The 12236-nt window shown below is 45.6% G+C and overlaps 1 protein-coding gene across 5 annotated transcripts in view; it reads left to right on the forward strand.

Annotated features, from left to right (window-relative positions):
- Nucleotides 1–3631: 3631 nt before the first annotated feature.
- The window catches only part of TC2N (tandem C2 domains, nuclear), a 30882-nt gene continuing 22277 nt past the window's right edge, over nt 3632–12236 (forward strand). For 2 of the 5 annotated variants that reach the window (XM_055716501.1, XM_055716502.1), the window contains exon 1: nt 3632–3750. The gene's annotated coding sequence lies outside the window, so the exon portion shown is untranslated. Of the gene's footprint in view, nt 3751–3911; nt 4276–12236 lie in introns of those variants that run through there. The other 3 variants (XM_027804966.2, XM_027804967.2, XM_005438883.4) reach the window with 3 other exon arrangements.

Genomic DNA, 12236 nt, shown 5'->3' on the forward strand with positions numbered 1-12236 from the left:
CTGAATGTGATAAAGAGGGGGTCTACTTTGGACAACAAGGTATTGCCATGCAATTAATTGCTCCTCTAGGCATCCTAGCAACATTTTCAAAAGATGTTGGACGTTGTGCAATAAAGCTGTTCTGCAGCACTGTGGGAGGAGGCAACTGGCCACAGTCTCAGATGGTGGACAGAATTACAACGGGTTATGTCAGGAAAGCATGACGTTAAACGTGCATTTGAAAAGGGGAGAAAACAAAAAATAATAGGCACAGACTGAATTATAGCAGCTTTCCATAATGAAGTGTGTGGACCCCACCCAGCATCTGTGGCAGAGGAGGGAAGGTGTCTGCTAAACCCAGAGGTTATGTTGGGAATGGAAAAAGCCAGGCTCCAGCTGAGAGTAGGACAGGGAGGATGAGAAACAGTTTCATGTTTCTCCCAGCAAAACCTCAAGGGATAAAGATTACTGCTGCAAAAACTTTAATGGTAGTAAAAGCCTCTGGCTGCAGAAGTTGTTTATAACAAAGGTGTATTAACCACTTAGAGACTTCAGCTGAAAAGGACTCCATGATTTCACTGAAATTTAAGTTGCAAAACCCTTTTTTTCTCTCTCAAAAGCCCCTGTATCAGAAAACTTAATTTAGTGGCTACACATGGAGTTGACTGCGAGATGTTGTATGCTGTGTGCTGGCCTTTTCCTGATAACACCCTGCTTTTAGGTCTGACAGCTGAGTTCATCACTTGGCTATTGCAGTATACGCTGAATTTTAACTCTGATCATAAGTACTTCACGTTAGTTTCTGAACCTAAAATATTTCACAAGCAGTCATGTCAGAAGCTTGCTTGCAGAGCTGGGGAAGCTATTTGCAATCATCAACTGCTTAACTGCATTTAATCTTTTGCAGACTAGGCAAGAACTACTAAGCAACAATGTTTTCACTTTTTTGCTTGAAAGATTTCAGTGTGCTCTGCGCAAACATGATTCAGCTTCTGAACTGCTTATTTTTAACATGGAAGTTGGCATGATTCAGTAAGCGTGCACAAGTGGTGGGATCAGGTTTCTGATGCAAAGGATCCCGAGGGAGAATGAAGGCTTGATTTATGCAAAGTTGCAGCCTCCATCAGCATTCTGGCTTAGAACCTTGTTCGCTGGAGTATTTGCACAAAGTGAAGGAAAAGAGACTTCATCGGTTTGAAAGCTTTTGCAGATATAAAGAATTACTTAAGAACATTTGTGTCTGTATTTATACATGGAGTTTTCATTGTTTCAGCTCTGCTTCCTAAAGGTTTGATAACATGTCTTCCTGCTTGTAGCTATTTCTATGGTCTTTTCTGGCTACTCCTCTTTCACTCAGAAAAACACTGGGAAGTTAGTTGTAATCCAATAGCACAAACAGCCTCAGCAATAAGTGAAAAAGTGCGCGGTGCAGAGGTTCAAAACAGATGAGACAGGCCTCGCTGGGGGATATGAGAGGTGAAGCATAGCCCAGACTAATAAATTCTGCTCTCTTGGCTCTGCATGGGTCTGCTCAAGTGTCTCAGCCCAGCATTTCTGGAGCTGAGAGCGCCGCGGTTTGGCACAGACAGCCAAAACCAGCCCAGTTTACTCGCTTGGTCTTAGTATGGGGGGTGCCCGGGGTGGGGGCAGCACGGGGAGGCAAGGGCAGCTGCAAAACACCAGGAACTGGTGAGGATGAGTGGCTGCAATGAGTCTGGGATGGACATGGAGGAGAGAGGGGCCAAGAGCAGGCGTCAGTGAGGCATGGGAACAGCACCAGGTTTCTCAAGCAAGGTTTAGTGACAGAAAGATTAGTAAGTGGTAGAGCAGAGCATGGGGCTCTATGCTGCCAGGAAGCTGGCAGAGAAGGAAGATTGTATTTGCAGCTGACAGAGGGTCTAGGGAGCAAAGAACAGAGGCAAACTGGTTTTACTGCTGATCTTCAGACTAGATTTGTTTGGGACAAAAGTCTTCTGAGGGAGGGGGGAGGTTTGTTTCCGACTAAAAAAATCACAGCACAGTAATGTTCTCCCCCTCCATACAAAATCAGGTCAGCCACATCCCTTACCATGTGCAGCTGAATTTTGTGCTTATTGAAACAAAATTCCCGATTTTCAAGCAGCTGGAAGCAGAATGGAAGGTGTGTCCCAAACCATCGAAAGAGACCTGGGGATGAGAAGAGGGCCCCGCAAATTACAGAGGACAGCCTTGCCTTGAGAAAGAAGGAAAGTAGCCTTGCAAACTGGTTTTTTTTCCTTTAACTGCCTTGTCAAAAGTACCATTTGTAATGTCCTTTCCTTCGTTGGAGAGGTAATCTACAGTCCCAAAGGCTAGCTACTGCCGCACTGCTGACTCCAGCGGCTGGAGAGCTGCTCAGGCAGACCTGGAATTCGTTGAAGAGCTTTAAAACCCCTTGAGCATGAAAATGCTGACATAACTCGATAGCAGCAAGCTGCATACAGGGACCTTAGCAGCAGCTGAACAATGCACTGCTGTGAACAGTGGAAACAAAGCTGTTCAATCACAGAAATTAATTCAGTGAGATGCCTTGAAATGCGCACTTAATGTGCACCTCAGGAGGACTCAGGTAATTTTGGAAGCATATCAGGTTATGGGTATTTCCTTAAAATAGTGACCCACACATAATTTCATGATCTCTCTTAAGAGGAACCAGAGCCGCTCCGCTATACGATACCCCAGAACTGTGCGACTGCCTGTGCAGAGATAACAGAGATGCTTTGTTAGCTCAAATACTACGAGTCTGTGCTTTTGGCAAAGGGTCTCCCCTTACAGTGGCTCTGGAACTCAGAGTAGCTGTGCTACGCTGCATGATGACAGGTATGAAATTCTTAGTTAACACCAGGTCCATGGTGCTATGAAATTTGAAATAAACTGTATCATCATAGAAAAACTATAGTTTCAGTGGATGGGGAATCCACCAAAGGCTGCAGTTCAAGAGCTATTGGGGCAACTGTGTGAAACTTCACTGACTGGAAATTTTAACACTTTTAGAGTGTAAACAGCATTTCCTCGAGGAAATACCCCCTTTTTCCTGTTAATGCAGCCCCGCTTCTTGCTCATATTTCCCTCCTGGGGTACTTTAGCCCTTCTGGTTCTTTATCAGAAACTGAAATTGAGGGGACGAGAGGGAGAGGAGACCACAAAACTTTTCACAAAACTTTTGCTTCCTGCAAGAAAATTTCTGAACCGATCCACCCCCGTGCGGACCCATAAGCGATCTGTGTGTGATCCTGCAGGCTGTGCGCTCTGTGCCTCTCCCGTGCCTATGAGAAGCCTAACTTGACAGGGATCCATATTCCAGCTGGACACGGCATTTACTAAGAACGTTGTAAAAAGATAAAAATTCGCTTTTCCTCTCTAAAGTATAGGCCTGGTTATGCTTCTAGCCAAGCCAGGGGTGGCTTTGGTCCTGCCTTTGCCAGTGTAACGGTCCAGCGAGCAACAAGGAAAAGCTACCGGCGGCTGTTTGGAGAGAAGCCTGCCCCCGTGAGCGGCTCGGGTGAGGCGGTGAGGCCCGAGGCCGCGGGGAACTCCCCCCCGCGCCGGGCCGGTGAGTAAGCGCTGCGGGCGCGCACCTGGCGGGCGCGGGAAGGGCCGGCGGCGGCCGGCAGGCGCCGGGCGGGAGGGGAGGAGAGGCCTGGGCGGGAGAGGCACCGAGCGGCAGCGCCGGAGCGGGGCAGTCCCGCCGGAGCCGCGGGCAGCAGACGGCAGCCGCGGGCGGGCTGAGGGGCGGCGGGGCGCTCCGGGCAGGTACCGCGCCGGGGGAGCTGGGCTGGGCCGGGGCGGGCGGCAGCGGGGGGCCCGGGCCGGAGCCCCAGCCCGGGGCGGCCCTGAGCGGGACGCGGGCAGCGCGGGGCGGCAGGTGCGGGCGGCGGGGCCGGGCGCCGCGCCGGGAGCAGCCCGAGGCCCCGCGGTGGCGGCCGCCGCTGGAGCCCGGCACACGGCACCGAGGCGGCGCGCGTGTCCCCTGCGGGCGGGCGCTGGAAGCGGTGCCTTGCTGCCTTGCCGGGCCCTCGGCGGAGGGGAACGGTGGGCTCTGCAGTGCCGGCCGGGCCCTGTGCCGACCCCGGCAGCCCCGTGACGCGTGGCGACCTCAGGGTGGCGGCACTGCAGGGCGAGGGGAGCAAAACCTGCGGGGGCGGCTGGCTCCCGGGCTGTCCTGCCGGAGTGACTCCTCCGTGTGTGTCACTGATGGGACCGAATACAAGATAGCTGCCTTCTGCGCTTATACTTGGAGTATTTAAACGTGAATACACAGCGGTACTTCTGCAATTAGTAAGTTATTATTTTCTCACTGTGCATATAAGGCTCCCGAGAAACAAAAACTAACAGCCTTTTTTACAAACCCTGATGTTTCACTTGATGCATACAGATGGGTACACTGAGTGGGGCAGCGTGGTTTTAACGCCAGAATTCTTTAAGGATGGCAGGGTATTGATGTACGTGCTTTTTCTTGGTAGGCTGAAGCCTGGCGCGGGTGGCAGAAGGTGGTGTCAGGGCAATGTGTGACAGGGCTGTGCCACCGCCCTGCAGTGCCGGGGGGGATTGCAGTGAAGGAGGACCTTGCAGTGCCAGGGGTTTGTTTGCATATGGCGGTATGAGTTTAAATTTGACGTTGTGCTTCCAGGATTTGGCTTGGGATGATGGGCTATACTGTCTGTCAGGTGATGGACCTTGATAAATGGAGGCACGTAGGAAAATAGTAAAGATACTGAACTACTACAGAATTAAAGCTTCATGTAAATTACGTCCAGGATTAAATTGTACTTAAGACAGTCTCACACTGGTATTGCTATAAGAAAATATCCTTGTAACATCCAAATATTCTGTATGAATTAACAGCTAAAAATTATTATAGGCAAGAAATAATTAATTGGATCACCTTCTCCAGGAACACTTCAGGTAATTAGAGATACAGTTTATCCAAAACTCAGAAGGAAGTTGTGACTATAGCTAGAGTTTCCCTTCTGTACTGGATGAAATTAGCATCAGAAAATACGTTTTGTTTACTGAAGTTTTAACCTGCTGTCTCCAAGAGTGCTGTTAAAGGAGCACGCCTGATTGTAAGCAGTTTCAAACTGTCCTGTTCAAAAGCCACAGTGTAACTCTATAATGCATACCATACGGCTGGGTTCCTGGGTGGTTCAGATCACTGATCAGCAGTCTGAAATAAATGTAATCTTAAATTAAGCTGATCTTGTAACTTTCCTTCAGTGTGGAAATGTGCCCAATGACTCATGTGACGCATTTCCCTAGATAAGAAAACAAAGGTTGATATGGTGGCCATTCCTACAATGAACACTTCCAGTCAGTGCCATTGTAATTGTGCAGGAAGAGAACTAGATCTCAAGGGGGATGTACACTGGGCCACAGCTGTCAAGTGCCTGGGCATCTAAATGATCCTGTGGGCACCCACTCCTCAGAGCTAGATCCTTGCAGTCCTAACCCTTGGTCTCTGATCTGTGCAGGCTCAGTTTTTTCCTGGTAATATTCGCTGTATGCATTGAGGTCTGCTGCTTGATATGCCTTTAGTTTTGACAGTGTTGATTAGTTAGGTGCCCAAGCTGTCCAGGGATCCAAAAGAAAGGTGTTCTTGACAAGTTGCTCTTGGAGAGCCCAAGTGTCTTTGAATTACATATAGATGATCAAGACCACTTAAAAAACATGCAGGGGAATATATTTCCATGCTTTTTTTTCTCCTCTCCTTATTCTTTCTAGGCTTTGTCTAGAGCTGTTACCCTGATGTGAAGAGCCAAGTTCTGAATTTGTCTTTCATTTCTCAGGAGAGTGCTAGAGCCATAAACTTGTGTGTTGTTCTGGGCTGGTGGTCTCTGACTCCTTACTTATGAAACCATTTTGCCTTGCTTTCAATACAGAAATATTCATTAGGTGAGCTGTGATCCTACAGCTCAGTAGCTATGGCATGAATCCAGGAGTGGAGAGGTTTGATTTCTGGTCCTTTTTCCAGCTGTATGTTAAATATTAAAATATATATTTACAGAATACATATGTTTAAGTAATATTACATTTCAAGAAAAATGTATTTATTATTGAAGTTCCCCTTGATTCTTGCAAATACTTATAAAAATCACACCTACTGAAAACACTGCACCCAAAGGGTATGTTGGACTCTACAGAAGTCCCATCAATTCCACTGCCCTTCCCTGCACTTGATTTAGGTGATGGATCCCTAGGTGATTAAGTCCTCTTTCTCCTTATGCTATGGAAAGAAGGAATGTGAGCAGGATTGTTCAGTCAGTCATGCGTGTGTAGGCTATTAATTTACAGTGTTAGAGAAAAAGTTCAAGACTCTGGCCTCTTTGTCTTTGTTGTAATCGTTAAGCTCAGTCTTCTTACTTGTTTGTTCTGACACTTGTGTTTTCATATCAGCTGGTTGGCTTTTCCCTCAGCCTCTGTTCATCATACTTGTAGGTGTTTTAGTTTCAGATGCGTGTTACTCTGAATGCACTCTCCAGGGTTGTGGCTTGGCTGTGAAAAGGGCAGTCCTGCTCTGGCCCCTGTTTTCCTCACTGTGCATTCTGACCCCACCTTGTGCAGTCAACCGCAGGGGGAGTTGAAAACCTACTTTTTTTTAAAAAAAAATAAAATGTTATCTTGGTGGTTTAGGTTTGCATCATCTAATCAGTGAGCTGGGCCAACTCATCATGCAGCTGCATGTTTACTAGATCCACAGGAATGGTTGTAGGCAAGAGGGAACCGAGCTGCCCTTCTGGTAGCAGCCAGACCTTTAGGCAATTTCAGTTCAGGCAGATGCAGCCCCCATATGTGGTGGGCAGAGCCAGAGGACCTGCCTTAGAACAGCAGCCTCTGCTAGGAAGCCAGGCTTTGGCTAGCTTTGGCTTATACCAGAAGTACCCTTTGACTTTGGTGGAAACATTTAGTGAACTTGTTTGCTTGATTAAAATGCTATTTACTTAATTTAGTGAATCTTGCATGATGCATATCCTGACCTATTGCTCCCCTCTTCGGACTTTTGTTTAATTTTATAAAAGAACAACTTTGTTTACACTGAATTGGTGTCTCCCAAGATACCTTAAATCTGGTAAATATTCTCTAAGTAGGGCAACACCCAATCTCTGTCAGCAGAGAACCTAAGATCTCATCTCCTTAAAGTGAAAGGCAAAGCGGGCTTTGACTTTTAAGTAGGACAGTATGAGTCTGGGTTAAGGCATGTTGTCATTCTGATTAGTAATGCTATTCAGGCTTCACCAGAAAGATTGCTTATGCAGAGAAAAATTGTGTTGATAGTCTTCTGCAGCCAGAATGAATCTTCAGACCTAAAATGAGGAGCCTCATGTGGGAAGAGGTTCAAATCCTGGGTTTGATTTGAGCTCATTTGTGTTGCATCATATCTCTTACTCATGTTAATACATCAGACTGTGCAGAATTAGTGAGGACACTTCTCTTAAGCTTAGTATGAGTATTTGTTTGCCTGTCATCACCACTGAAGTTGACATGAATTCAGTGCCAAAAAAAAATTTATGTCAGCAATCTGATGCTTATCTTTCCTGTAAATTTTACCCTGGTGATTTTGTTACGAAGCTTTGTTTCCCAGTGATTTAATAGCCACACTTAAACTGGGGATAACAGATACTAGGTCCCAAACGAAGGCCCTTGGTGTCTGGGAGATTCATGTGTTCATTGCAATGAGCTTTGGGTCTGGCCTGAAACTCAAGTTCTGGAGTTGATGCTTTGGCAATTAAACCAACTTTGAAGTCCAAAAAAGCAGTCTATAAGGACCCGTGACCCAGTGGCCTCAAAACCTATTGGGCACTTAAGTCAATTTGGCACCTATGCTTTGGAGCCTGGAACCTGGATGTGGGCTCGTACTGTGTGCTCCAGCCTGGGCAGATGGGCAGGAGGCTTGGCAGGAGCTAGAGGGGGCAGATAAAGAAGGGCTAAGGGGGGGTTCTCTTTACAAAATTCAGGCATCCAGTCCACTGTGTGTGTATCTGTTCGGTGAGAAAAGCGCCTGCCATACAGGGAGGAGGGTTAGGCTGAGGTTTAAAATAGCTTGAGCTAGCAGCGCTTCCGTGGTTAGCGGTGAAATGATCCAAAAACACGCTGTGTTTCCTGTTTCTGAGATGCATGAAATGTTGTTTAGCACTGATCTTCTAGGTGACAACGAAACATTCTGATGACCAGTTTCATTTCACAGTAGAGGAAAATTCAAAACCTTTCAGGTCTGAGTTGGGGTTTTGGTGGTTTTGTTTTTCCGATTTCCTTTTGCGAAATGGGATTGTTGGCCTCTGGGTTGGGAACTCTCTGTCAGTCTCCTGTTCAGGTTCTCTGTCTGCTCAGCAGTGACCGGAGTAGCTAAAAAGTTTCCTCCATGAAACCTTGATTAAATACAGACCATCTCCCTGAATCATCCTGTCTTTTGTTCAGTTCAGTGGTATGTGTATTTCCAGATCTAGTTTCACCAATGTGTGAAGTCATGGGTCAGAAACCTCTTGTGAAGAGTGTTGATTTAAACTCCACAAGATTAAAAAAAAAAACATACATTGATGGTGTAGCTATTGTTCCCTTTGTTGTTAAGCAAACCTTTCCTGAGGGAAAAAAGGGAATGGCAAGTTCATGCTGCCAACTTCTGCTCTCAGGGCTGCTGTCCTCCCAGAAGGGAGCGGAGCTCCACCACCACGCCCCATAGCTGTAGCAGCATTTGGCCAACAACAATTGGGATGTTAGATGCTCCCATAAAATTGAGACAGTTCTGATTTCTTCTGGGTTTTCCCAAAGTCGATGCAAAATTCTTTTGAAATATCTCTTTTGTGCAGTGCCTTGTTACCACTCATTTGCCTGAGCTGCCAGCTACTCCAGCCAGTACAGCTCTCTGAGAGGCACTGCACAGGCTGTTGAAAGTGGTTGTGGGCCTCTGGTCTGGGAGGATTCAAAGCAAAAAAAGAGTAGTTGTACTTTATAAGGATGGGCTCCTCCTGGGCTTTTAAAGTGTGTTTAAAGCTTCCTGAGCTCAGTGCCTGTGCCCTGCAAAGCTGTACTCCCAGTCTGTTTTGGATTTGAATTAATTAAGATCAGTTCCCATTTCCTGTTCTCGAGTCACTTATTTAATCTTTTTTCATATATGAGATGTACTGCAGTCACCTATTCCCTTTCTTAATCTCAGCCACAGTCTTTTTTATACAACTTACATCCTTCCTCTCAGCCCAATGCTGTAACTGGTTATAGAGTGACAGTGCGGAGCAGAGCTGCTGAACAGGGAATCCTCATCCTGTAGAAACTTCATAATCTAAAGCTTTTTGTTTTCGTCATGAAACAGGATAATTATTATACGTAAAATAACTATTAAATAGTTAATGTAAAATAACTAATAAAAACCTGCTTAACCTAAACCAAGGCAGTAGGGGTGTGGGGGTATATATACATACATACATACATACATACATACATATATATATGTAAAGAAATATTCCATCCTGAGTCTTGTAGGTATTCAGGGTTCCCTTAAAATGGTTTAATGGTAATGAAATTGTATTTTTCCATGCAAAACTGTTTGGGTTTTCTTCTTATTTCATACATACAGGAGGAGCTATTTTTTGTTAGCTGTCTGGATATTATATCTGTATCCATGTGTTTTTTCTGTATGGCTCTGTGGTCATGGCAGAGGCTCAGGAGTCCTGGATGCCATTCAGCGCTCTCTTTCAGTATTGCATTGAGATGGTTTCCAAGGGCCATCTTTTCAAAGGTAGACACGTTTAGCCATGTTAGGGAACTCCACTGCACAGGCAGATGCTCTTGCCTAAAATACCTTCTTCTTGGCTGTCCTGTTGAAAAACGCATCCAGATGTTTCCAGTTCTTTTCGGTATCGGGGCTGTGGAGGGACTGCTGACAGTTCTATTTTTGTGGCTTCCTGGCATTACTGCAGAAGGAGAAAAAATCGGATTAAAAACTGACACAGAATACATAAAGAAATTCTGAAGTTCTAAGTTAGATTGTAAAGTAACTATTGGTGATTGTCATGATTTTTTCCTAATCTGCTTAGAGCAAAAGACTTATCTTATGTTGAATTCTTTCCATGTTCTCATCAAAAGCCAAGTTCCTTTTACAGAGATTTCAGTCTCTTAAGTTTTATTTTCTGGTGTCCTGACTTCAACTCTTGCTTTGCTGTTTTCCGTCTGAGTCCAAAATCATCCGCAGTCCAACATAATGGATTTATTCTTTTGTGTTTACTGCCCCAATACATACCATATTGTACATCCTTGTCCAAGTCAGTGAATTTATCTATAGTGCACAGGAACAGTGTTGTCAGTTTAGTAATTGAATGAATTGGTTACTTGCCTAACACAGCATTAGGAAGAAACACTCTCTCCATCAACTTTTACAGCCCAGAACACAGGGGATTCAGCATATTAAGATCCCAAGTTTTAAGCTTTATCATGGGATAGATTTATAATGTTCCCTTCTTAATTCAAGTATAAATCTTGCGTGCGAAAAATTGGCTCAGATTTATGAAAATTGTTCTTTTGGCCCTTGTAAATGATATTATTAATCTTCTGCACACTGGGGCAGGCTTGGATTAAGTCTGCATTTAAGGGCTGCAGGTGCAAGGCTATAGTGCTGAGCCAGAGTCAGGGTGTCCCTTGGGGCTGTGTCAGGGGATGACTTTGGATCGTGTACTTGTGCCAGGGCTTGTTCCCCTTCTCCAAGGGGTGCCTTGAAAGCAGAGGCAGTTGTTCCTGTAGCACAGTCACTCAAGCACACACACCTGCTCAGCTTTATTTTTCTTCAGGGAAGTAGGCAAGAGCAATTACTTCTTCTTTGTGACACACTGTGGTGGTCTGTGCCGGGGCTGCCTGTGCAGATGCGCTGAAGGCTATTTGGCCTCCTCCAGTCTGGAGCCCTGGGAAGAAGCAGCTGTTGAGCTGAAGGGAAACCACAGCTAGATTGCAAAAGCGCTCTTTTTGTAGGGTTCAGCTCAGGGCCTGTGTGAAGTGAGACATACATTAGATCATCTTTGTCTGGGCAGAGAAGCTGGAAGGAGAAGGGAAGATTGCAGTGGGACACGGTACGGTCTCTCACAACAGCATGTAGAAAGACACGGCTGTTCCAGGCAAAGCTTCTGCCCTGGTTCAGTTAGAGCTAGACCTCTTTGGCAGGAGAACATACAAAGCAGCTCATGGGATCACAGTGAGCTCTGCTTTTACTGCTATGACAACAGCTCAGCTAAGAGTTGACTTCCGAGTTGGTTTTCTTTGCCTCAGGAGAAGCCTGCTAAAGCTCAGTAAGTAATATTTTCTACAATTGTCACATCCCAGCTGATAGCAGTGAAGTATTGAGCACTCCTGCTGATGAAAAGGGTTAACTTTATGTTCAACTGTTACCTCTAGGAGACCCCAGCAAACAGTATCTTACTTGCACGCTCAGGCAGTCACCAGAGGGACCATGGAGATGCTGTCTGTATGCTGCCATCCTCCTCCACTTGCTCAGGATATCGCCAGGAGGATGCCAAGGCAATGGTTGACCAGTGGCAGTTTGGGATCTCAATACAGTGCTGCAGGAATGAGAGCAGTCTTGCCTTTGCAAATATTAATTAATGAAATATATTCTCACCTCATGTTATCCTATGACATGGTTGAGCCTGAGGTGCATAGTTTGGTTGTGGTATCAGCCTAAATAAAACTGGTCAGAGAAGTGGGATAATGTTTTGAGAAGAACTATACAAAACAGACTTGAATGGTGTGAAACCTACAGTTTTAAACTTGTCTACATGACTTGCTTTGGTCTACTTAGCTTACTGAAGAGAAATATAAGGGAAAGTTAGATCCTAATCTTTTAAGATCTGAATGAAAAAGAGATACTGCTGATAATTAACACTCTTAATATAGCAAAGACATAAAAACTGGAAATACAGTTAAAATATTAAAAGTGCAGGCGATTAGCTATTGAAATATTTTCTGAAATAAAACCCAAATGTCTTCCTGCTTACATTGCTCAGCATCGTGCTGGAGTAACTGGTTGAAATCCAGTGGTGTAAGTAACTGAGGAGGGTGGGACAAGGGCACATAATGGGCCTTCGGGTCTTCAAAAGTAAGATTCTGCTTTAGCAAACTGTAGGTGAAAAAGAGAATTCAGCAGGGCAGGACTGTGCCGGTTTGGACCAGTGGTCCGTTCAGTTCAGTTTCCTGTTTCTGGGATCAGTGAGAGGAACCTGTGACGCTTCCCCCAGTGGCCTGTTGTGCCATCATTTACAGCACGG

The sequence above is a fragment of the Falco cherrug genome, chromosome 7 (assembly GCF_023634085.1).
Source record: "Falco cherrug isolate bFalChe1 chromosome 7, bFalChe1.pri, whole genome shotgun sequence".
NCBI lineage: Eukaryota > Metazoa > Chordata > Aves > Falconiformes > Falconidae > Falco > Falco cherrug.